This window comes from Fundulus heteroclitus, chromosome 15 (assembly GCF_011125445.2).
Source record: "Fundulus heteroclitus isolate FHET01 chromosome 15, MU-UCD_Fhet_4.1, whole genome shotgun sequence".
Lineage (NCBI taxonomy): Eukaryota > Metazoa > Chordata > Actinopteri > Cyprinodontiformes > Fundulidae > Fundulus > Fundulus heteroclitus.
In genome coordinates this window covers 26,977,746-27,003,786 of record NC_046375.1, presented here as the reverse complement: position 1 = coordinate 27,003,786, position 26,041 = coordinate 26,977,746, and the positions used below count along the sequence as shown (strand labels likewise).

The window sequence follows — 26,041 nt, the reverse complement described above, 5'->3', positions numbered from 1 at the left end:
TTGGACCTGATCAAAAGCGGTGTTCATTAGAGGAATTGGGTATCGGTTCTTTACCGAGATACTGTTAAGGCCCCTGTAATCAATGCAAGGGCGGAGGGAGCCATCCTTCTTTTCAACAAAGAAAAACCCCGCCCCCGCTGGAGAGGAAGAAGGGCGAATGATGCCTGCCCTTAGGGACTCACTAATATAGTCCTGCATGGCCCGGGACTCTGGGGCAGACAACGAATAAAGGCGACCTCTGGGCGGAGCGGCGCCTGGTAACAGGTCAATCACACAATCATAAGGGCGATGAGGAGGTAAACTCGTGGCCTTGGCCTTATTAAACACCTCCTTTAAATCATGGTACACGGACGGAACCCTGGACAGGTCTGGGTAAAATTCATCTCCTCTACCCTCGGAAGAACGGAGAGGCTGAGCGGAGGATAAACAGAACTCTGAACAAGACGAAGCCCAACCTGTTATCTCGTTGCGACGCCAGTCTATCTGGGGGTTGTGCTTGCGGAGCCAGGTAGCGCCCAGGATCACTGGAACCTGCGGGGAGTCAATAACCATAAAGGTGAGTCTCTCCTTATGATTACCTCCCAAGGTCATTTCCACAGGCTCGGAGATGAGGCGTGACTGGTTGAGCTCGTGCCCATCCAGGGCGAGGACACTACGAGCTGCGGAAGCGCTTTGAAGCGGGACGTTAAGCTTCCTGGCCAGGCCTTCATCCAGAAACTCAGTGTCGGCTCCTGAGTCGATGAAAACAGAGATGTTGTGGGATTGTGAGGAAAAAGTCAAGGTAGCAGGAATTAAACGGTTGGGAGGAACAGTAAGTTTGGTGTAGCTCAGAAGGGATGCCCCACCCCCTACTGAGCTTGGACTTTTAACTGGACAGCTCCGGACCTGATGACCTGTCCCTCCACAGTAGAGGCAGAGTCTCTGCTGCAGTCTGCGCTGATACTCGTCCCTGGTGAGGCTCATCTTGCCCAGCTGCATGGGTTCCGGCTCAGATAGTTTTGGTGAACCTGGTGAAGTAACAGGGGAAGGGGCCGATACTGGAGGGGGGATAGATGACGTCGAACGACGTTCCCTTCGCCGTTCCATGAGGCGGAGGTCCACTCTGTTGGCCAGCTCCTCGAGCTGCTTCAGGGATTTAGGGTACTCTCGAGTGGCGAGCTCATCCTTAATCTTATCGTTGAGCCCAAAAATAAAAGCGTCCATAAGGGCAAACTCGTTCCAGAGGCTATCGGCAGACAATAAATGAAAATCAATAACATAATCTGCCACAGATCTATCTCCCTGTCTCAGGGTCAGAAGCCCCCTAGAGGACTCCCGGCAGGGCAGCAAGGGACAGAAAACTCTTACAAGCTCCGTGGAGAAGTCATGATATGAGTGGCAGATGCGTGAGTCATTTTGCCACTCGGAAGTTCCCCACAACCTGGCTTTGCCGGCTAGCAGTGAAATCACGTACGCTACTTTGGACCGGTCTGAAGGGAATGAGGAAGGTTGCAATTCAAAATGTATCTCACACTGTGTGAGAAAAGCCCTGCAATGTTCTGGATCACCGGAGAACATTGCCGGCGGGGAGAGACGGGGCTCTGACGAGGATGACGTCACCGGAAGTGACGGAGGGCTAGAGGAAGCGGCTTGCGGAAGTGAAGGCTGCGTGCTTCCCTGAGTTCGAAGATGGCCTAAAATCTCCGAGACGCCGGCTTGTAATTCAAAAATGGATTTCTCTACCCCCGCGCGCCACTGGGTTTCGGGTACAGGGTCCATGTTTGGCCAGAACGTACTGTGATGAATTTAGGAGGACCCAAGAAATACCCGAAAACAAGTGAGTACAAAATATTATCAGTCTTTATTTTGGCGCTGGCGGCGCGGTCCCCTGGATCGGCTCGCACTCAGCGACTGGCCGCTCCTGAAGGCAGAGTCGCAGGTTAGTGACCAGCAGATATTAACAGGTTGGTTAGAGAGAAGTGGGGTCACTAACCTGGACGTGCTGAGGGCAGAACTCTGACTCCTTATGACGAAGGCGTCTGAGAGGGGGTTATCCAGGGCTCTTTGTCCAGGTCCGGTCCAGGTCTTTGTCAGGGGAAAATCCGTTTAACTCAGGCAGCGGTTTCCAAGGGAGAATCCAACAGGGCGTCCAGGTCCAGGTCCAGGTCAGAATCCAGAAAGCACAGACCGACAGGGGGCAGGCGAACTCGTTTTACTCACGGACAGGCTGGGGTCAGAAACACGGTGAGGCAGTCCAGATCTCTGAGGCTGACAGGCAGGACTCAGGCAGGCAGACAAATCCAAAGGGGCAGGCAGGTTTCCAGAAAACAGAGGCAGAACAGGTCGAGAGGCAGACAGGCAGACAGGAATTCAAAAATGCTGGAAGCGCTCACCGTATGGCTAGAGACGTTCTGGCACTGGAGACTGCGAGGAGCAGAGCTTTTAAGCAACCAGGGCGGAGACAGACACAGGTGTGCTGATTGCAATCAGCAGCTCCAGTGCCAGAAACGTTACAGTTAATATGTTCTTGGATATACATGATAAGCAGCTTGTTCAGCAAACTGAAAAGTATTTGTTTAAATCTTTATTTTATTTTTTTTGCCACACCAGGGGAGTAATTCAATGTGCCACTGGCACCACACAAACCAATGGGACGCTGAAGCTCTGGTGAGAATAAGTAGAAATAAACTATTTTTATCTAATCTAATAAATAAAGAGAAATTAATAGTAATCAACCCCAATTGATAAACACAACAAGGGAGAAAGACTCAAAGTGCCGGCTGAAGTTTTTATCAAATGATGAATCAAGCTAAAATGCATTTAGTTTAATATTATGTCAATACTGCTGGAAATACTCTAAGCAATCCCTTAAAGTAGCCAGATGGAAGGTTTGGCATCAGTATGTACATATGGGGCACTTGCCTCTGTGAAGGTCTTACACAATGTTCCATTTGCACTTGCACTTCTATGTGCAGCAAAGAGTTGGAGGGATGGTGCATGGGCTGCTCAGCAAAGTCATGAGATCAGCAGGGACAAATCCCTCAGTGGGCCGGCCTTTCTTATGGAGATAATTTCTTGCCAAAACGTTGTAAGCAAAAAAATGTGTTGCACACAAATAAAACTTGTTTTGCACACAAAAAGATATGTTTCACACACAAAAAATTGTTTTGCAAACTGTTCGCCAACCTTGCACTCAAAATATCATTTATAAGTTTTCCTCGGGTACAAAACGGTCTGTGCTTGCACAAAACAGCCTCTGCTCGCACAAAGCAGCCTCTGCTCGAGTACGAAACAATCCCACCACCGCTGCGGTAAATTTGTGCCAAAAGTCACGTGATGCATTGAGTTGTTGTTGTTCAGACTTCCCGACAGCAGGGGGCGCACCCGAAAGAAACTGAAACGCGCCGGTTTGGCTGAGGAAGAAAGACGTGACACCATAGCTCAGTGCAGCTAACAGCATTAGCACCCCACAGGTAACTTTCAAAGCTTTCCCGGTGAAAAAGTAACAGCTCACTTTGCAGATAGAACATGTAAGATTTCAGTTAAAGGTACTGCTGTGTTACAGTAAGGGACCATGTTACGTTTTAGAGCAAATTACATGAAAGCTAGCCTTAGGTTGAACGCCATGCTAAAACAACTTTTGCTTTGTAATGTAACCCCACTGGTTGGCTTCTCCCTTTACTTTGTTGTCAAATAAATAGTACCTGAGTGGATACCCAGATAAATGCATTGTTAACAGATTATAATGTGTTTTTATGTTGTTTTCAACTGACTGTCTGTTGTTCTTATTGGTGTAAACCTAAATTGGTGTTTGGATATGATAATTTATCCTAAAACTGTTAAACCAATGCATGTATGCTTATGTGCAAAACGGATTCTTAAGCAATTTAAAATAATTGCAACGAGTGGATATTGATTATTTGAAAATTGGTAAGGAAATTAATTAAAAATTGCGTTTTCTAACATAAATATGAATGTTACAAGTAAAGCATATAGCAGCAGATCTAGATTATATCTCACTACCTTTCTAACTCCTTAATTTCTTCAAAGTAAAAATGAGGTCATCTGTGCCCAATTGCAAATATGTGTTGTGCACTTAATAAAATTGGTTTGGCCATGGCAAAAACCACAGCTGGAATTGGCCACATGGGCAGATATTTTCTTAAAACGTTTGTTTTCCTCTTGGTAATTTTTTTTTTCTTTAAGAGGAGTATTATCCTTTACATATCCATAACACATATCTGTTTTCCAGCATCCACTGATGAGGTGAAGGTCATCAAAGTTCTGGGCTGGATGGAAGGCTACCAGATCATCAACCTGCTTTGAGACACGCCGACTTCCATCACAAGACTACCAAGACTTGAACAATTCAAAATTTTATGTAATCTTTAAACATACGGCAGATGATTTGAGCTTGTTTAAAAATAACTTAATATGTAACCGTTTTAGTTCCCAGTATTAACTACTTTGATCACTAACTGTTGCAGCATGTCCTTCATAGCTCTTAGTGGAGCCGTTTAGGCTGGAAAAAAAAGGCCAGGTTTGAGGTTCTAAATTTCCTGACAGTCTTACATGCAGAAATTGTTTTTCATAGTCCTGTTTTTGGCTTCATCCATTTCATCAGCCAGTTTGTTTTATACAGCCCGCTTTATGGTAATACATGGATTGTTTACTGGGAAAAACCTGGAGAATTAATGGAGTTCTTTCAGTCTTGATTTCAACAATAAAAGCAATCCTTGTGGAAAGGTGTATTCACTTTGATTGATATTGGTAAGAATTGGAAATGAAGACTTTATGAAAGGGTATGTTTATTATGCAATGTGGAAAATAAAGGACTGTTTCATTTTCCCACACTGTTTGCATCCTCAGGTTTATTAACAGCTCCATGTGCCCTTTTTTCCAATAACCTCAGCATTTTCAAAATTTTTATACAGTACCATACACATTTACCATCATAATCCCAGCAGTTCTACACTTTTATTCAGTGAATACACTAACTTAGTTACATTTCCCTGGCTAGATTTTACTATTTAAAAACCTTTTGCAACAATGGTAACCACAATAAGATTAAACCCGTAAAGTATATATATATATATATATATATATATATATATATATATATATATATATATATATATATATATATATATATATATATATATATTCTGAGCCGTGCGATTCAGAATGTCCCAGTGCATCCATGGCTGCCCTCAGGGCTACCAAGTTGTTCAGGGCTCAACACATTGCCAGTTTCAGAAATAGTGACCCCACAGTGTGGGTCATCCAGCAGTCCACTGTTGTTCCAGTCAATATGAGGCAGGCAGAGTCCCTGCAAGAAAGATATATAGAGAATCAAAAAGAGGCCGTGATTCTGTTGCTACAACTTACTGAATATAATTAAATTTATGAAGCTAAGGATGGAAAAGCAAATGACTCCAAAATCCATTAATTATTTTGAAGGACCATAATAAACAGATTTCAAAGAAACCAGTTTCAGTGCCACCTCTCTGATGTACTCAATGTTTTGTTGTATTGGAGTGATCAGATAAATGATCAGATAAATTCATTTCTGGTTTGAAATATACGCATTAATGTGAGAAACTGTATAATAGCCAGCACAAAAAAATCCTTCTTACCTCTGTGATTTCTGGTTCTACCACAGCATGCTGGATGCTTCCCATCTTCCATAACTGACTGAGTGTTAGATTCCCCTCAGTTCTGAGTGAATTGTCATCCCAGCCACTGCTGATGGTGTGAAAACTTAGTTGTAGTCTTGGGACAAATAAATGGTGACAACAGAAGTTATCTAACATGTTTGACAGGTCAAGCGAATTGTTGTCCTCTCCTGAGTGCAGCACATTGTTGTGTATGTTAGTTCCTGCGCACCACACGTCTCCAAAGACGTTTAATTCTGAAAGGAGAGTAAAGATCAAATCATAGTCTAAATACATTATTTTTCAAAAGTCCGTTACACAGCATTTTTAGATCAGAGATAAAACTAAACAGGGCCTTTAACTAAAATCTTACATGATCTATCAGTGAGCTGTTACTTTTTCACCGGGAAAGTTTTGAAAGTTACCTGTGGGGTGCTGATGCTGTTAGCTGTGTTATCACGTCTCTCTTCCTCAGCCAAACCGGTGCGTTTCAGTTTTTTTGGGTGCGCCCCCTGCTGTCGGGAAGTCTGAACAACAACTCAATGCATCACGTGACTTTTGGCACAAATTTACCGCAGCGGTGGTGGGATTGTTTCGTACTCGAGCAGAGGCTGTTTTGTGCAAGCACAGACCGTTTTGTACTCGAGGAAAACTTATAAATGATATTTTGAGTGCAAGGTTGGCGAACAGTTTGCAAAACAATTTTTTGTGTGTGAGACATATCATTTTGTGTGCAAAACAGGTTTTATTTGTGTGCAACACATTTTTTTGCTTACAACGTTTTGGCAGGAAATTATCTCCATACTTTCTGATATCACAGTGCTGCCTGATATCATTTGGCTAAGATCCATTATAATTTCAGACACACTTGGAGAGCCTGCATTAGAGTTGTGAAAGCTCGTTAGCAACAATGATTTCCAGCTGGCCCCCTTGATGCCTACCAATAAGCCCAAGGCCTTTAGACAAACAAAACATGTTACTGTCTTCCTCAGTGGAGGAGGAACAATAAGGAGTCATGCAGGGGCAGCAATGGCAATAATTAGAATAAGCAACAGTGACGTGAAAATGTTCAGGACTTTTATAATGAATAATTATGGCTGGTATTTTTCACTAATTAAATCTTAATATGAATGGATTCTGTTTAAGTGGCTTAATAGCCTGACAATCAAACTGAATGAGATCATGTGGGGCAAGCAGAGACTGATGTGAAGACAAGGCGTCTCATGAAGGAACCTAGCTAGAAGAGCAATAATCTTCTAGCTGGTTAGCTAGAAGGTTCTAGCTGTACAATAATCGTCTTCCTGAGCAAGTTAGTCACACATTATTACTGTATATTGATTTTCCTAACAATGCATTAATTGAATTGTGACATTTTAAAGAAAAAAAACAATAATTATCTACCAAGTACATTGTAAGTGAAATTACTGTCATATATTGTTCTGATAAGTACCCAAATCATGTAAATTTAATTTTGTCCCAGTTTGTTAAGATTTTTGTATCTGTTTTCACTGTCAGCTGATATACATACAACTTTGAACTTAAATAGATACAAATTTTAAAAGATTTTTATTTATATTTTCCATATGGAAAAGCACATTGAATCAGGAAAAAAAGACCTTGTCCTGTACATTGATTGTGACAAAGTAACAAACGCGATTGTGAAAACTAGTGCACTCTTTGGACACTGTAGATTCAAATGTTAGAATAAGTTATTATGTTTTATTTTTTTCTGATGTTAAAATGTTCAACTGAGCCTTTATTTCCACAATTATTCAGATAATTAATATCACACACTTCTTTTCTATATGGGGAAAAATAAAACAGTCTTGGCCACTAAACGTTTGGGTTGAAATGTTTTCCCACTCCACCCCTGCTTGGAATTAAAGCAAAATTTTGTTCTACAAAGTTCTGACTCTTGGGTCTGGATGATTTACTGTCACATGTTACTTTGAAAATATTTAAATCTATAAATTACTTTGTAATGGTTGTCGCATCCAAATAATATTCACTTAGGTTTGTGGTTATGATGTAAGAAAATTCAAATAATTTACTAGAATGAACCATTCCTTCATGGTGCTTCATGTAGCACATTTGCCTTACCTATACTAATAGAATAATAATTAATGATAAACTTTAGAACCAGGTTTGTTTTGTACTCTCTATAAAACCAAAGAAATGGGTGTTTTATCAAAACTGTCTCCCTGTAACTCCTGCTCTTCAGCCTTGTCCACTTTGTGGACATAATGAGATTAGGGCTGCAGCACCATTGTTGAGTCATCCCTCATGAATATTCCATCTTCACGGTTGTCTTTGTGTTTTTGCTGATAGAGGCATTTACAGCATACTCCCCGGCAAACTCAAGGTTGTCAGTACTAGAGTAACCTGATGTACAAATTGACACAGTAGGTTGGGAGGGGGGTGTTTTTTTCCTTTGTTTATATATATATATATATATATATATATATATATATATATATATATATATATATATATATATATATATATATATATATATATATATATCAGTGATGTGCGGTAGGGTTCATAGCTGGTGAGGCACTGACGTCAGAGTCAGATTTACAAATACACTCTACAGAGGAGACTGATTGAGCCAATTCAAACACTGCGGTCAAGTGAGCCCTCACTTGATTTTGTTGGTCTCGCAAACACTAAGGATTACGGCACAGACGGCTGAGGCTACTTTTCAAAATAAAAGCAGCATGTTCGCGGTTTATCGACAACGTCTTTTCACACATATTTACATCATTTATGATATATTTATGTTCATGCTTCATGTGTCATTTTTTCCATTATTCTGGCCTGCTGGTGAAAATGGAAATATATACTTTGGTCACACTCTTGAGCCTCAAACTACTTATTTTTTCCAGGTGACTACCTTCACTTACAGATGACAGATGATGATCTCCACAAGTCCATCTACATGATTTGTGATTTAAAAATCAAAACATTTAAAAACCCTTACATTGACTCAAGTGAACCAGTTTTGACAATATTAAACCTCCTTATGTTGCTCAACTACTTACATCCAAATGTGATGTAGAACTGAAAAATAAGAGCCACTTGAAATCAGTATATATTAAGTAATTTTTAACAAAGTTGCTGTAGCTCTAGCAACTAAACCGTACATAAGTCAATGCAACCACGTCATCGTGATAGTAGAACACCTCCTGAAATGGCTCAACAAGTTTCAGACAATTCTGGTGTGACATTTCAAAATAAGAGCCATTTAAAATTGTTATATATTAACTCATTATTAACAAAGTTGCTGCCACTGCAGCAACTAAACCGTAGATAATCAGTCGATGCAACCACTTCAGCATGAAAGTAGAACACCTCCAGATGTGGCTCAACAAGTTTCAGACATTTCTGATGTGGAATTACAAAATAAGAGCCACTCCATTTTTAAATTATCAAATGACTTTATCAAAATTTCTGTGGTCTATATTTTTTAAAATATGTATACAATATTAAACACGCACACACTCACACACAATACCAAGGTATTTTAAATGATAGAGAAATAGAAAAAAAATGTAAATCAACAACACAATGGACATTTCCAGTCAGAGTCCCTCAGAGATTTCAACACATCTTCAGGTAGGCCCAGGCACTGCTCATGAAACCATCGCTCGCATGTGTCACACTGGATCTGCAAAACATATTATGTTACATACACACTAGGGGAAGACGGACTTGCCTTTTGTTGTGTTCATATCTTTTCTCATTAAAATAAGACCATCAACAAGCTACACAATAGCTTTATCAATATTTTGAAAAAGTATTTTTTTTATCTAATAAATCCCTGATTAAAATTAGTTTCATTCCCAGGTTTGAAACTCAGATATTTTAAAAAAGGTATATCATAGTAAAATTTAATCAGAGTTTCACATTTATTTGTATATACATTTATATGTAATTACATATCATTTATCCAACTAATGGCTTATACTGCCTAAAAACACACTTCCTGTCTAACACTGATAAATTAACTTTAAAAGCCAAAACTGTTAATTTTGAAAAATTATATCTGTAATATATTCAAAGGAAATTACAGCGTTAATCCCTGGTTATTTTAACTAATCACTTTATTGATACACACAGTTATTTTACCATGTCATTTAAGATTATAGAAAATTGTGGAATTAAATCTAAGTGGCCGTAGGCAACTTTATTTTCTAACGCGCACATTCTGAATGCTGAGATATGTATAGTAATGGCACATACAACACATGGACACAACTTGGATCATTTAAAATATTCTATGTGTTCGATCTGTCCAATATGTATGTGTTAAATTTGAAAACCTTTGATGATCTCCTTAACGTCAGTGAGTGTTACACCTTTCTTATGTTATGCTTCAAAGTTAAACAAATCAACAAACTGTATAACTATTGAGTAAGTGTTGTCATTGAGATACATGTATGTAATTAACAGAGCAATTGCTAATGCAAATCTGGGTGTGCAATCAAGCCTGCATCAGACTTAGTACCAGACTAAACAAGTCTTTAGTTACCTATTCTTAACATGTTACAAATACTACTCAGGATTACCTAAAAATTGCATTATCCCATGTCCGTTCTGATAACATGAAATGATTGACATGCTGGGTATTCAGCTACTAAGCGACATAAAATCTGCACCAAAGAACACATTTACTCACCCAATTAGTAATTGGATGCTCGGGGTGGTTTTGCAATGGAACATAATGAGCAGTTGTTCCAGGAATCAAACACTAAAATGACAAAAAATGGGCAACATCACTTTAATGTTGCCCATGTGTATGCGTAACATACACTAAGAACAACTCCATATTGAGTGGTCACACTAAGACATAATCATAAAGTAAAATAGCTTCATCATTTTGTTTTGTAAAAAATGTTAAAATAAAGGTTAATTGTTTTTCCTCCAATCACATTTATAATGTAGAGATGCAATTTCCAAGAAACTACATGCAAGTCTGACAGAGTGTAGGAAAACTTAATTCATCTTGTTGAAGCTATATCAGGCCACCAAGGGAATGAGGATGCAACTACGCCCTTTTTTCTGTCCACACAATATTAAAACTATTGCTGTTTAAATTGCTGTTAAACTGATCAATTAAATGGCAAATTAAAAGCATTTCTTTAATACATGCACATGATGTTTATTACCACATATATAACATTTTATGTGCTACTGTCTTTAAAAATGAAATTGTTAACAACATCTTTTAGAACATTCAAATGTGATATTAATTTTTACTTAAATGAATTATAAATAAGGGAATTCTATAATAAGTAAATGGTTTCGTAAATATAAAATTATACTGCCAATCTCTCTAAAAATAGCTATTCAACCCAAGGTTTCCCCTTTTGATATGACTTAGCATATTCTATATATTAGCTATACAATCTCTGCCTGATCCTACCTGAGGCCATAAGTAGTTGTTCTCCCATAGCAACTCTTTCCTTTTTCATGTTAATTACTGAGGTGGAAAAGTTGATGGCTGGAATGCTGGGAAAAGCTTTCATGATTTCCCTTGCAATCTAAGAAAGGTACAATATTAGTTAGTTACAACATCTCCCAGAAACAAATTGAAATAAACAACAAGGATCTGTACTTCCTAAATGTTTAACATTTGAATTTTAAGAAACTGTTAAATGTCTTACCATCACAACGATGACTCCGCAGCTATTTTCATCATTCTGACATGGATGGGCCATCACCTCCTTGCCATTTAACGTCCACCCAGTCATCTTTCCCATGGGCTATTCTCCTCACTTTTAGGAAAGTTCTAATAATACATTTTTTAAATTTAATATTTAATGTATTATCTGTCCAATGGTTTCATGTCAATGAACCTCTGTAAACATATTGACTTGATACACTTAAACACTTCATAGGAAATACTTACGTAAATTTTTCTGCAGCCAAAACGGATTCCTCTTTTTCAGCCGGATTGACAGCTGGATCCACCAGACAAACAGTTTGGATGTGATGATTTATGTACTGATAGAAAGAAAGTATTTAGTGCATGACCGTACAACTTAGTATGATTAAAAATACATTTCTTAGGTCTAAACTTTTGACTACAGACCAGAAGCTTCCAGTGACAGCGGTTGACATTGACAAATGTCAGAATGGCACCGTATCTGTCAAAATTCACCTGCAAAACAATGCCAGTTACAATGCCACTATTGCAATTGCAGACTTATGAGGACCAAAAACACTAATTTAAAACCTATATTGTGTTCTACAACTAATCCTACTTGATAAATATAAAAGAAAACAAAAACTATGCTGACTTAACATTTAATAAAAAATGACATCAGCAGATAGCCAATTTCCTTTTTAAATGCAGTTTATAATAAAATATTTTATAATTACATTAGTAAAAGAAATATTGAAAATATTTAAAAATTAAAATGTACTTCAGTTATTCTTTACTGTCTTGCAAAAAGATTCATATTTCAATCTAGTTTACAATTTAGTGAATCAACATAGATTTGTTTAGAATGTGAAATTTACCCATAAACACCTGAGGATTGAAATAATTAGGTTATTCAATTTATAACTTTAGAGTGCTGATCACTCCATTTTTCTTTAATCAACTACTAGCTCTGTTAGTTCTTTTGTGGAATGGTCAGTGACTTTTCTGATCATTGTACAAATTTAACAAAAATTTTGGAAAACTAAGTAGTTTAGCACATTTATCTGGATAAATGTGCTAAACTACTTAGTTTTCCAAAATTTTTGTTATGGTACAGCTATTTCAGTACCTATAGTACAGATTTAACATACATTCATAGCTAAGTTGGTAAAACTATTCCTCACTTGCTGCATTAAGCAGCAGTTCTGAAGTCAGGTTGTGTTTAATAGCTACTAGACTTATCTACACTCAGTGTGACGTAGCAGCGTGACAGTTAAATTACCTTTTTTTTAAATTACATGTTCATTTATATCTTAATACTGAACATTATTTGATAGGATAGTTAAGGCACCACTCTAATAACTTTATCTATGCATATGTGAAACCATGTGATTGTCACCTAGTAGGGTTCCATATTTTATCATAAAGCAAGATTTCTATATGTATTATTGTTAATGCTATTCTGTTAAAAGTATTCTTACAATCTAAGAGGAAATGCAGTGACAAACTAACTTGATTAATGCTGGTCAATAATTGAAGAGTGAAAAAGTATAACTAAAATTACCTTTGACAAACTTTGTCTGGCAAGTTGTGATCTTTCCCCAAAAAGTATCACTCCGGCAGTGTAATGGCTCATGATGTAAATGCTTTTGGATGAATCCATCTGATTTGCATATGTATTGAACAGACCTTCAATCACCAAGGATGAGAAATGTTTTCGCTATTAACTTCCAAATTGGATTTAAAAAATTGTGTTGCGTGACCTTTCTTTAAAAACATGAAAACAATGTCAACCAATGTCTGTTCGAGCAGACATAGATTGACATTTAAAAAATTAACATTTTCTCTATCGAGCATGTAAGCAGCATTATTTGATGATTTGAAAATGTCCATATCTTTCATCAATAAACCTTTCTACCATAACAACACCAAAACAGATTTATTTACAAAAATTGTAAAATTCAATACTTGAGTTATGATATCAGTTACTAATTGAGATATTATATTGATAACAAAAAATTATTACATTACCTCACCACAAAGCCACTGGTGTGGTCGCACAGTAAGCAGCTCACTGTGGTGGACAATCAGAGAGCTTCCCTTGGTGTGTGTGGGAAGGACAGCAATAACAACCTCTGTCACTTTCTTCTTTCACAGCGAGAGAAGTTGATTCTGTAATCATTAGTTGTGCACATCTTATTTGCGTAAAGTACATGTATACAAACAAAAAACAAGCATGAGGCACAGAACAGTGAATATGACATACTTCCCTTTTATTCAGTCGATGAAATGTAATGGATCATATGGTTATTACTTTTTGGGGACATCTTTTGGTATTTGGCTCATGTGTTTATCCAAACTCACCATACATTCATACTGCTTGACTTTAAAAAATAGGTAAATACCTGCACATTGTGTTGTTCCTGTTTCTGTTCCTCCACCATGACATTGTCCGCTTGTGACTTGATTGTATTTGCCTATCAAAATGTCAAATAAGTTTCAAAATTTTGTCATAAACGAATTACAAATTGGTCAATCTAAAATTTGTACACAACTGTACTTATTTATCCATAACAATGTAACCCAAAACACATATTTCAAATTTTATTAAATTTAATAACAAAGTTTGACCCATTAATGATATATGTACAGTACAATGACACATGTATTAAGTTATATAAATTTTAAAATGACAGTGTGTTTATGGCGAAACAACAATGTGTGACAACGAACCTTCTTTGGAGCATTCTTGAAGGGGAACTGCTTCTGTATTGCAGAGACATATCTGCCCTTTTTCCTCCTCAACTTCCGGTCCTTCCATATTTCTGTTCTCACTTTGAATAACTGCAATGACAATTTTTAGTTGAAAGTACATCTTGATATAGTTATGTGTTACAGAATTTAAGAAACAAGAATCGATTTTCAATTCAAATTGGATTTCTATTAACATTAAAGTCATGACACGTGCTGAAAAGTTCGGAATAATCTTAAAAAAAGATGTTTAGATTCAAAGACCTTACTTTCTTACTGAATGCAGGTTCCCCTTAAGACATTAGTAACGTAATTTGCATGTACCTTCCAAATTTATTACATAAACTTCCATGTGGCATTACAGGTACAATGTATGTACCACATATATAATACATTACTTACAAATTCAGTCACGGGAACACAAAAAGTGATAGACAAAGTTAATGGGTTAAATGTAATTTTTTACATATAGATATTTTTTTTAAATAAAATACTTAAAATATAGCAAAGAAAGATTGACTTATTATTATGATATAAAAAATCTTTTTGACCAATTTTTTTCGTGCTTTATAATTGGGTCACGACATACAGCTGTTACTGTTAAAAGATCAGAAAGAACATAAATAGAAAGAATGTATCCTGTCTTGGATTTTTTTATATGATAAAAAATATTCATATAATGCTCATATTGGTCATAAGGCCTCTACCAAGGCCTCCATGGGTGCATAGTTTGACAAAATAAGTTTCACTGCTTTTGAGTCACATTTCAATTGCTTTTGCTATAGTCAGACACTTGTTGACAGTCAAACTGATGGGTTTATTGTATTTGCACTATATTTAAGTAGTGTTACGGTATAGGTTTTTTAATTGCGACACAACTTCTTTAGAGACAGGAACCAGCATCTGTACTGTACCTTTTCTTTGAGTGTTCTCGTGGAGTCCTGGTACTCTCTTAGGAGTGCTGTGTGTGTATTTTTATAGCGAACCACAAAGTCATCTAATCTGTTCAGCCGGCCAGATGTGAATCGAATATGTTTCAGGTCCCATTGACTTTTTTCCATTATGCCCTGCGTCTTATTGTCCAATGTGATGTTCTGTAATAACATTACAAATAACTTATAAATATCCTAAAGTTTTGGAAATTAAAATAGTGAAATAATAATAACTCAAATCTGATTTAAATACTACATACCTGTCTTTTCAGGGTCTTTAGAGAGTTGTACCTTTTTGAATACTCTTCATAGGGCTGTCCATCTCCATGACATCCAAGGTCTCCTAAGTAAAGCACAAACTGAAGATGTAAATTCATCGATACACTGAAAAGCTAGAATTCTGTAATAATTTTTTTAATTTAAACAAACCAATCATTATCCCAGTCCACAGTCCTGCATAGGGTAGGAGGTACTTTGTCAAATGATTTAGTAATCCTTTGCAAAAGTAGACATTTGGTTCTCCAACGTTATCCAGAGGAGCACTGTGAACGTATTCTTTGTAATGTTTGGCAAAGTTGTTTTTGCCTTCGATTTCCTTGAATGATTGAAGAAAATACAGTAAATAAAAAGTTGATTTCTGAGTACATTACATGAAAACATAATTATGTGAATACTGAAAAATATGCCACGAACAATGTGTTCATCGTTGCATTGTGTACTGTTATTGATACTCATAGAAAAGGGATTAAAAATGTGTGTCATTCATAGTTAAATTCATTTTTAAAAATTGCAGTCAGTAGATTGGTCTCTCGCCTAGTGAACGCCAGAGATAGGCACCAGCAACCTACGCGACCCCAAGAGGGATTAAGGGGGTGAGAAGATGGATGGATGGATGGATGGATGGTGGGCTGTTATGACAAAGAAAAACGACCAATTATTGTGTCACAGTCAAAAGTAAACTTTGGAAGACTGAAACAGTAGCAGGTGACGCAGAGTTATTGTGGACAGAAATTTTGCTACAATTACAAATTGAATCACATTTTCTTACATGGGCACCAACAGACACTCCTTGATCAAATAAGTTACATGACTATGTATGTGTGGATTCACAAAGTTTTGTCTTTAAAAACTTAACCTGTTGGTGTATACTTGGTAATAATTTAAAAAACGGGTTGTTGTTTCTGAATATAATTTTTTGCATCCATCCATGTTTTAGTCTTATATTTAGATTTCATTGTCAGTCAACACATACAAATAAAAAAACGTTCGCATACCTTCAGGTCCTCAGCTGCAGGGTCATGTTGAATACTGTCGTCGGGGAGCTGTCCAATTTGCAGGAGCATTGATTGTAGTTTTTGAAAATGCATCTCTACATTTTCACCACTGAAGGGACTGGAAAACACCACAGCTGCACTCTGCACCATCTCATCCAGTTCCTTTAGCGACTTTGCAGTTGTGAGCAGACCAAAAACATGCATTGCTAGCCGTTAATGTCTGGATGCACTGCAAGTGTAAAGAAACCTTAATGAAAAACTACAGATACATAATTAACGAAATTGTTGTTATTCATAACTATATCTGAGCTTTCATGATTCCTTACTGGGTACAACATCTTAATTTTGGATCACATAAAAATGTATGAAAGTATAGGAAAAACAAAATGTTAATCTTACTACTTCCAGCACATTTCCTTTCTTCATCACATGGCTGAGGCACCGATGGAGAACCGGAACTTTAAAGTCCACAGGCTTAGCCTTTCCAGATGCAATGTTGTAAAAATGGTTGATTGTGTCTGTTAAGTTTTTCTTTGCAAAAGACATGCATATGGCCTGCATCAGGACAATTGATCCATCACACATGATGATCATAGGTGGATGTAACCCTTTACGACCACAGTGTCTGTAAACATCACTTTGGAAAGCCTCCAAGAAGTAGATAATAGATGCTGGTCGCAAGTAACATACGTTGCAACCGGCATGGGGGGTGAATTTTTTTGGGGATTCCGAACAACCAGTTCATAGACGTAGTAAGGAGGGGATCCTTTCTTTTTTTTTTTACAACACTCCCAGTGGCATCAAGGTACAGAATGTCCTCCCTGGTACGTTCATGGTAAATTTTTATGCACTTTTTGGACCACAGCATTACTCCTTTTGGGTGCAGAACTGCTTTTTGAAGAACTTCCTCAGGTGACTCAGTTTTGTTTTCCATCATCTTCTGTAGACTTATCATTTCATTGTTGTGCATCCGATTTCTTTTTCTTACTTCCAAAGAAATATTTTTTAGCACATGTCTGCTTGGTGCTTCATCCCTGCAACCGCTTTCCATGGTATGTTCATCAATTTTGCTTAATCTCTGGAAATGTATTGAACGTGGTAGAGTGCTTTCAAGATCCTTTCCAAATTCATCTCTCCGATCAGCACGAACAGTTTGTCGTACAAGTTGGGATTTTCGTTGTATACTTTGCCCACTTTGAAAATCTACCCTTGCCTTCATGTCTTCCTCATTGTCAACTTGTACTGTGACTGTAACAGGGCAGTCATCAAATCTGCAGTATCCCTCACACCAAAATTCAGGATTTCTTTTTTTTGAACCGGTCATCTTGAGTCTGTGTCTTCTAAATCCAAATGAACAACAAGGATAGATGGACTTTATTCCCTTGCTTAAAATATTTGTCCGTTGGAGTCCTTGGAAAGATCTGGTCTTTATCTTGTTCTTTATGTTACTCCATTCTTGGCGATCAATGAAGAACCAACATGGACTTGCAGGGAGGTTGATCTTTGTGAGAAAACCATTTGAAGAAGCTGATGATGTATCCTGCATCAAGCATAACATATGCACTGTCACCAAAAAAAAGTTACTTGTGTTTTGTGTTTTGTTAGTAATATGCATATTCAACATTTTTTCAATGTGTAACTTAACTTATAACTGTTTTGGCAACATGTATTCCTTCCATTAAAGCTATTAATGTGTCAGATGGTCATGACTTTGACTTTGACAAGCTATGCGACTTTATTCAGCTGTACTTATGGTTTAGGTTTTCTTTTTCTTTAATATTTGGAATTAATAATAGATCTGTGTAAGTACCATTACAAATTACATACCTACATATTAACCCATCAAATACTGAACATGCTAGTCCAAAGAGCAATTTGTAGTTTAAGTATGTGAACTACTTTGAGTTTGAAATGTAGGTTGTTAAACTTACATTCAAAAGTTAATCAAGTTGAAAAAAATGCAAATTGAAGAATTAATTGGTAATACATTAAATACATACATTATCAGTTAAATTTCCTTCTTTATTGTTGTAATGTTCTTCGCCATTGGAGATTCCAAAATTGGCTGGAGACGTGTAGCACTGAATTTTGAGATGAAAGACAGAAAGAAATAATAAAGATCAGACAGGGCTGGACTTGTAAAAGCATGAGAGTGGATTCAGTTTGGATGGACTATAGAATCCCAAACAAGTCCTTTTAAAGGTAGGAACTTACTGTCTGTGCTGTATTCTCGTCACCTCCTGCATCAGCCTCATCATCTGTTGGTGCAGGATCTGATGTGATGTTTGAAGGCTGAATTAAAAAAGCAGGAATGCAGAGTTAGCTTAAGAAGTCAATTTGTTTTGATGGTTAATTTTATCAATAGCTGACAATAAGTGTTATGTATCGCTAAAATAATTTCCTAAATGTGGTGTAATTAACTCTGATGTCAGACTCTACCCTAACTGTGCTTTGACTTTGTATTAATAGATGTTAAAAACAGACACACACTTAAAAAAAATATGCGTAATTTAAAAAAAAAAAATGAATCTATTTATTTTACGCTGCCTGCCTTTGTTTGGTTGTTTTTGGAGCTGTCTGGTATCTTGCCATTATATTGCCTGCTTGACTGTGCAAATCAAAGGAGATCACCGTCATTGTTTAAAGCTATAATTATTATCCATCTTCCTTTGTCAGTCTCCACCAGATACTATGTCTTCTTGCCTGAACGAGGTCAGTGTGCACATATCGCCTTCCTGAGCTCGCTCTGTCCGAACTGGACGCTTATCGGGTTATGACTGAGGACTGCCTGTCACTAGTGTGTTGTACCTGCCACCAGCCTGTTCAGTAATCAGCCGTGATATCCAGTTTTCAAAAGCTTATCAAAAATATCTACCATGGCTTTTCCATTTTGCGCAAAATCTAAATGTAGAGCTACTTAAACTATCAATGGAATAGCCATTTAATTTTGACTTATCTATTTATGTTTATAAGCAAGCACTATTAAAAACATAAAATGTTTGTATTTTTCAGACAATATATATTATAGTCTTAGATCAACCAATTGTGAACCTAAAGTGAAACCAACAAAAACATCTATGGATCGAATAGTTTGACCATAAGTTAATGCTGTTGGAAGATTTTTTACATTTTATCAATAATAAAAAAACTATTAGATTAAGTCCAAAAAAGTGTAGAAAATTACATTATCTCTATGCTGTAACTGTCTTCTGTTCCAGGTGTATGCAAACACAATATAAACATTAATGACACCTGAAGAACGCGTCTTATACATTCATTGTTATGCCGCCAACATTTGTGTTCCTCTGGGATGTTGACTTTTTTTTTTGACTATATTGCAAATAGAATAATAGTGCAACACAACCTCACACTTACCTTATGCAACCGGTAGCAGCGCAGAAGCCTGTAGCGATTACTTACATCATCAGGGATGTTAGCTGCATTACACACCTTTGACCAAAAGGTACCATTACAGTAGACCTGCTGATCATAAATTTCTCCTTTACTCAGTTCTGCCTCTGTCAGTGATACAATCTGGTGGACTGTTATGTTTTTCCTTTTGTTGTGTCGAACAGATGAACATCAGTTTGTATTAATGCAGTGTTACAAAAGTGCAACATTGTCAGTAAAGAGCAAATAATTTCTTTTATACTCACCCCAAACAACCGGAACTGTAAAACTCTAAGGGAACAGTAACAGAGTAGTGTCAGTGCAATCCTGTTACTTTAAATTTCACATTTACAAATTCCTGCCCCAACTTTAAGTTCCTCAAAAAAAATTCACATTTTCAGAAAACATAAGGAAACATGAAGGTAGACTTTTGGATATTACAGATTATGACAGTGACATAAAGATCTATGTAAAACTATTGCTATTATTTAGGTGAGGATAATTATATGAACATAACAGTGTTTATTTATTTGTGAATATGACTGCTTTTTCTTTTGTCACTGTTAATATTCTAGAATGGGTTGCATGCAGCAACTCTTAAAGAAGAAAACGATTGATATAAAATGCGCATTAAAATTTAGATTTGATAGATACTGTGTTTTAATACCATGACATATGTCTTATTTTTTTAAAGAAGGGACAGTAATAATAACATACATAGACCACATGGTGACATGGACAGAATAATTTTTTAGAGATTGTTAAGTAGTGGCCATGCTCAAATAATGCTTGGGAACATACTAGATAAGTTGTGTCCACAAGTTATTTGTGAAGGAGATACTTTATGGTGGTGTAGCACACATTCAAGAAACACAGAGAACATAGACTTGATGACTTATTTTATTTTAACCTCAACCTAATTCCCAGATTGTGTTCATCACAAATTCCAGCTGCAGTTTGTTAACAAAGCAGCGGGCAGGGTTATAAATAATTTTCCTCTTAAACAGTGGTGACAGTAATTTGTTGTTGTGCGAACAGATTTTCACGGGGAAACTGAATTTGCACTTCACCGGTACCGTTCACTGCCGCATGCACAGTACGTGAGTGAGGGTACTGTGCATGCGGCTGCCACAGCAATCCTTCATTCAGAAGCTGTTATGGCTGCAAGCTTGATCAGAAAACAGCTCTGCTAACCAAATCCATCTTAAAAAGCCTCTTAATCTGTTAAATTTAAATGTATTTATTGCGGCTCTAGTGGCTCGCTTTTTCCGAAAGTAGGCTGAAAGGAAGGGGGGTAGAAGAGGGGGAGAGACATTCGGCAAAGGACCGCGGGTCAGATTCGAACCCGGGTCGACCGCGTCGAGGACTAAGGCCTCTGTATATGGGTCGCGCTACCTGCTGCACCACATGCGCGCCGTCTTGTGCGAAATTTTAATGTTCATTTAAAAGCTGGGGCTTCAGCTGTTAATTGGTTTGGTAAATCCTCCTGACGCCTGAAAAGAGACCCTGCAGAGAGTATGCCACAGATATCGCCCCACAACCCAACGTGCCAACCGTTGCTTGGACAGGGCACGACCTCGCCGCTGGCCAGCATAGCATACGAAGAGGCTGTCGGTCAGTTGCATGGTCGCTGTAGCGCGGACATAGGCCCCCAGCGCTCTGACTGGGCACAGAGCTTCAGAAGGGGTCCCGGACTCGAACCGGGATAACCGAAGCGGCAAGACTGTGCCTGCCACTGTGGGGGCCTTAGGGACGAAGGAAGAATCAGTCCACAGGGTCACCCCAGAGCCATCCGGGTTCCACCAACAACAGGGCTCGACTATACACAGGGCATGCAGTTCCCCCACTCGTCTGCCGGAAGCCATGGCCAGCAGGAAGGCCGTCTTCATTGAGAGCCGTTCCAGATCCACTGCTGCAATCGGCTCAAAGGGTGGGGAATGAAGAGCTTCCAGTACTAAATTAAGATCCCAGGTAGGAGCCACCCGGCGCCTCGGAAGATGTAAGCGTCTAGCGCCCCTGAGGAACAGTACTATGTCCCTACACCTTCCAACGGAGCAGCCATTGAACCCAGTGTGCCAGTGGGAAATGGCAACCACATAGACCTTCAGGATGGAAGGGGACAGCCCCCGGTTAAGCAACTCCTGAAGAAAGGCCAGCAGGGATTGAATGGGACAGTGTATGGGGTCCTGCCCCTTATGACTCACCAGGTGGTAAAAGCTGCCCATCTGGCAGTGTAAGCAGCCCGGGTGGATGGTGCCCATGCACAGGCTATTGTGTGGCCCACATTGCCCCCGAATCGGGAGAACGCCGGGTCGGACCCTGCAGAGGCCAAAGCCAAAGCCAAAGGCGCAGGCGGCCCGGGTCGGGGTGGAGAGTCTGACCCCCCAGTTGGGATAGGAGGTCCCTCCTGAATGGGAGGGGCATCGCCAGCTGTAACAAAGCCTGCACAGCAGAGGAAACCAAGTCCTCGCTGGCCAGAATGGGGATACCAGCAGGAGCCTGTGCCCCTCCTGGAGAACCCGCAGGAGGGTCTGGGGAATCAGACCCAATGGGGGAAAGGCATACAGGAGAGTTCTGGGCCAATCATGGGCCAGCGCATCGCACCCCAGGGGACAGGAACTGTCTGACAGGAAGAACCAGAGGGGACAGTGGGCCGTGTCTCTGGAGGCAAAGAGGTCCACGCCTGCTCTGCCGAATGTCCCCCAGATGTGATCCACCACCTCCGGGTGGAGCCGCCACTCTCCCGGAAGAGGCGATGTGCGGGAGAGGAAGTCTGCGGGCCCGTTGCGCCAGCCTGGAATATAGGCCGCCCTGAGGCTGGTGAGGCGAGACGACGCCCACACCAGGAGCTGGTGTGTTAGGGACATATATATATATATATATATATATATATATATATATATATATATATATATATATATATATATATATTAGACTTAGACTTTCTTTATTGTCATTTTGTATGCACAGAGTGCATACAGAATGAAATTTCGTTTTCATACAGCTCAGAAAAATTGCAGTAACTCTACAGGATACCTTGCAGTGAATTACAGTACAGGATAAAAATGCAGTAATAAATTGCAGTCAGTTACAGGATAAGTTTCAACTGACTTCCGGATAAAGTGCAGCAGTGAACAGTAGGCAGTTGAAATGTAAACAAATGTAAACAAATATGCACTAAGTTTCCGGATAAAGTGCAGCAGTGATATTGGAGACTAAGAGTTGAGCAGCATTTATAATGGTGGATAAGGATACAATACAAATGTGCAAATCAGCGAGTGTGGTACACAGTCCATTTTATACTTCTGCAGTTCAACAGTCTGATGGCAGCAGGGAAAAAGCTTTTGCAGAACCGGGTGGTCCTGCAGCGGATGCTGTGGAACCTCTTCCCAGAGGGCAGCAGGGAGAATAGTCCATGATGGAGGTGTGAGGGGTCCCTGATGATGTTTCGGGCTCGGGACACACATACACACATATATATATATATATATATATATATATATATATATATATATATATATATATATATATATATATATATCCTCTTACTATATATATATATATATATATATATATATATATATATATATCCTCTTACTATATATATATATATATATATATATATATATAGTAAGAGGATATATATATATATATATATATATAGTAAGAGGATATATATATATATATATATATATATATATATATATATATATATATATATATATCAATCTGAAAAACTCACAGAGAAAAAGGGAATCAATTAGAAGGGTTTTATTGATACAAATTCAGTTTGGCGCTCAGACCTCGGCAGGAAACATGAATGTTGATTTATATTTTAATATACATAACAGATGTATGAGAGTAGGGATATTTCCCCCGGGTCTGAAACTGGTGGTGGAGTGGAGATAGATAAAGTAGGTAGTCCAAGAGTTGGTTGAGAGGCGATAGCTTTAGCTGGTCCCGCTAGGATAACTTAGATTGAGAGCTGTCCATGCTGAGCAAGCGTGAAGCGACTGTGGAGAGGAAAAACTCCCCTTTGGGAAGAAACCTCTGGCAGAACCGGGCTCAACATGGCGGTCTCTGCCGGACCGAGGGAGTTGCGGAAAAAACTCCGGAGAGTCCAGGAGGAACAGCAGTCTGTTAGGAACGAGGATGAAGGTGCATTGACGAAGCCTGGTAGAGCTTGCTACTATGGTGGAGAAGGGGATGGAGGTGGGTTGAGGGTCATCCGAATCGAAGTCCGACATGATCAGTCTTCTCGCAATTGCTGAGAAGCAGGCTGAGGGATGATATGGAGCAGCTTTTAAGTAGAACGCTGGATGCTGATTGGACTTCGTGGAGGTGTGGCCCGGAGCAGATTGGATGTGACAGAAGCGGACCGGCCTCCAATTGGATGGAAGTAAGCAGAGTTTCTTCAGTTGAACTTCCACTTTAGTTCCATTTCAATCTGAAAAACTCACAGAGAAAAAGGGAATCAATTAGAAGAGTTTTATTGATACAAATTCAGTTTGGCGCTCAGACCTCGGCAGGAAACATGAATGTTGATTTATATTTTAATATACATAACAGATGTATGAGAGTTGGGATATTTCCCCCAAAATTCGCCGAGGTCCGCGCCACAGAGAAAGCGTGCTCCAGACAGGCAGAGAAGAATGAAAAGGAGAAGCAGCGTAGCTTAATGAGAGGGCTGTTGCCGCGAAGGCCTACCAAAACGGGGCCGTTTGCCGCGAAGGCCTACAAAACAGGGCCGTTTGCCGTGAAGGCCTACGAAACAGGGCCGTTTGCCGCAAAGGCCTACAAAACAGGGCCTTTTGCCGCGAAGGCCTACAAAACAGTGATGTGGAATGGGAGATGAAGGTGAGGTGAATGGTGAGGTGAGGTGAATGGTGAGATGGATGGTGAGATGAGGTGAGATGAATGGTGAGGTGCTCAGGCCGGTGCTCGGGGTTGCTGCACGGCTGATGCATGGGGCTGATGCATGGGGCTGATGCATGGGGACATGAAAGAATGAATGCTCATGACATGAAGGACACGAAACAGGCACATACAGAGTACATGAGGAGTAGGAGACGGGCACATGGCAGGGCACATGGCGGGCACATGGCAGGGCACATGGCAGGCACATGGCCGGGCACATGGCAGGCACATGGCCGGGCACATGGCAGGGCACATGGCAGGGCACATGGCAGGGGTATGGGACAGGTACGAGCGGGGTACGAGACAGGGCACGAGACAAGGCACACAACGTAGCACGTGGCAGTGCACGATGAAAGTAGGTGAAGAGAATTTGACAGAATACTTTACGAACGCCTGGCCAGATCAGCAGAGCTCGTGAAGGGCACATGACAGTGTGAAGACTGGGCATGAAACAAACACGTGACGAGGAGGATGATGAATATATAACTACCACCAGTATTTGTAGTTAGCTTACCCTAAAGGCAGAGAGAGCGTTGAGCTGCTAGGATTGATGAGTGTTCGGGGCGAATATACGAAGTAAAGGCGGATGATGTCCAACGGCCCAGCTGCTGAAGAGAAGCAGCAGAGATTCCGCAAGTGGATGCTGTTGTGGCTGCTCCTATCCGAAAGGAGTGGCTGGTGTAGTGAATGGATGAAAGGCCGCAGGATTCTAATGTAATCCTGAGATGGTCTTGGAACCAGCGAGCCGATATAGGAGAACCCTCGGGTGTGACGAAAAGGGCTTTGGAATGAGGGAAAGCCTTGTGGCGTTTTTGAACGAACTTGAACATGGTCATGAATGGGCAGAAGGGACCATCTATACGAGCTATGGAAATGGAGCAAGAGCCTTTCCCTTTAGAATGTTTCAAAAATATTTTGTAGTGGTCGATATAGAAACGAAGATCAGAAAGGGACAAATCTCGTGAAGGATCGAAATGACTATTGTTTGAAGTGAATTCGCTTACTCTCAGGAAGCCAAAGAAAGCCAGAGAGAAGGTGGTAGATAAGAGAGATTTAACATAAGAAGAGTAGGTGCTAGATGAAAGAGCGGACAGAAGCTTTTGCAGGATCAGGAAGGTTATAGGTTTGCGTGGATCAGGAGAGCGTAAAGAATGTTTTGCCAGTCCTTTGAGAAGGAGCTTAACGGAGGAATTTTGGAAAAAACTAGGAGTATCAGGATTATAGCATTTTGAGAAGAAATTGATACCAGCTAATAAGCCGCGGATATAGGAAAGTTTGAAATGGCGTTTGTCAAAGCAGTAGGAAAGGAAAGCCAAAACTGAAGTAACAAGTATAGGATATAAGGGAATATTGAGACTCAAGCAAAATTTTGCAAAGAGTTGCAGAGCGAAATTATAGGTTCTGAGTGTTGAGGGAGCTAAACCTGATCTCATGTAAAAACTGGAAGTAAGTAAGTAAGAATGAAGAGTATGGGTTAATTGAGAACGAGTTCCT

The 26,041-nt window shown here is 39.3% G+C and overlaps 1 long non-coding RNA gene across 1 annotated transcript; it reads right to left on the bottom strand.

The window, feature by feature from the left end:
- Positions 1-5,268: 5,268 nt before the first annotated feature.
- On the bottom strand, positions 5,269-6,101 carry LOC118566067. Its single transcript, XR_004932758.1, has 3 exons — positions 6,059-6,101; positions 5,616-5,890; positions 5,269-5,308 (listed from the first exon to the last, which is right to left on the bottom strand). It is a non-coding gene; the product is annotated as an uncharacterized LOC118566067 (long non-coding RNA).
- Positions 6,102-26,041: the final 19,940 nt, after the last annotated feature.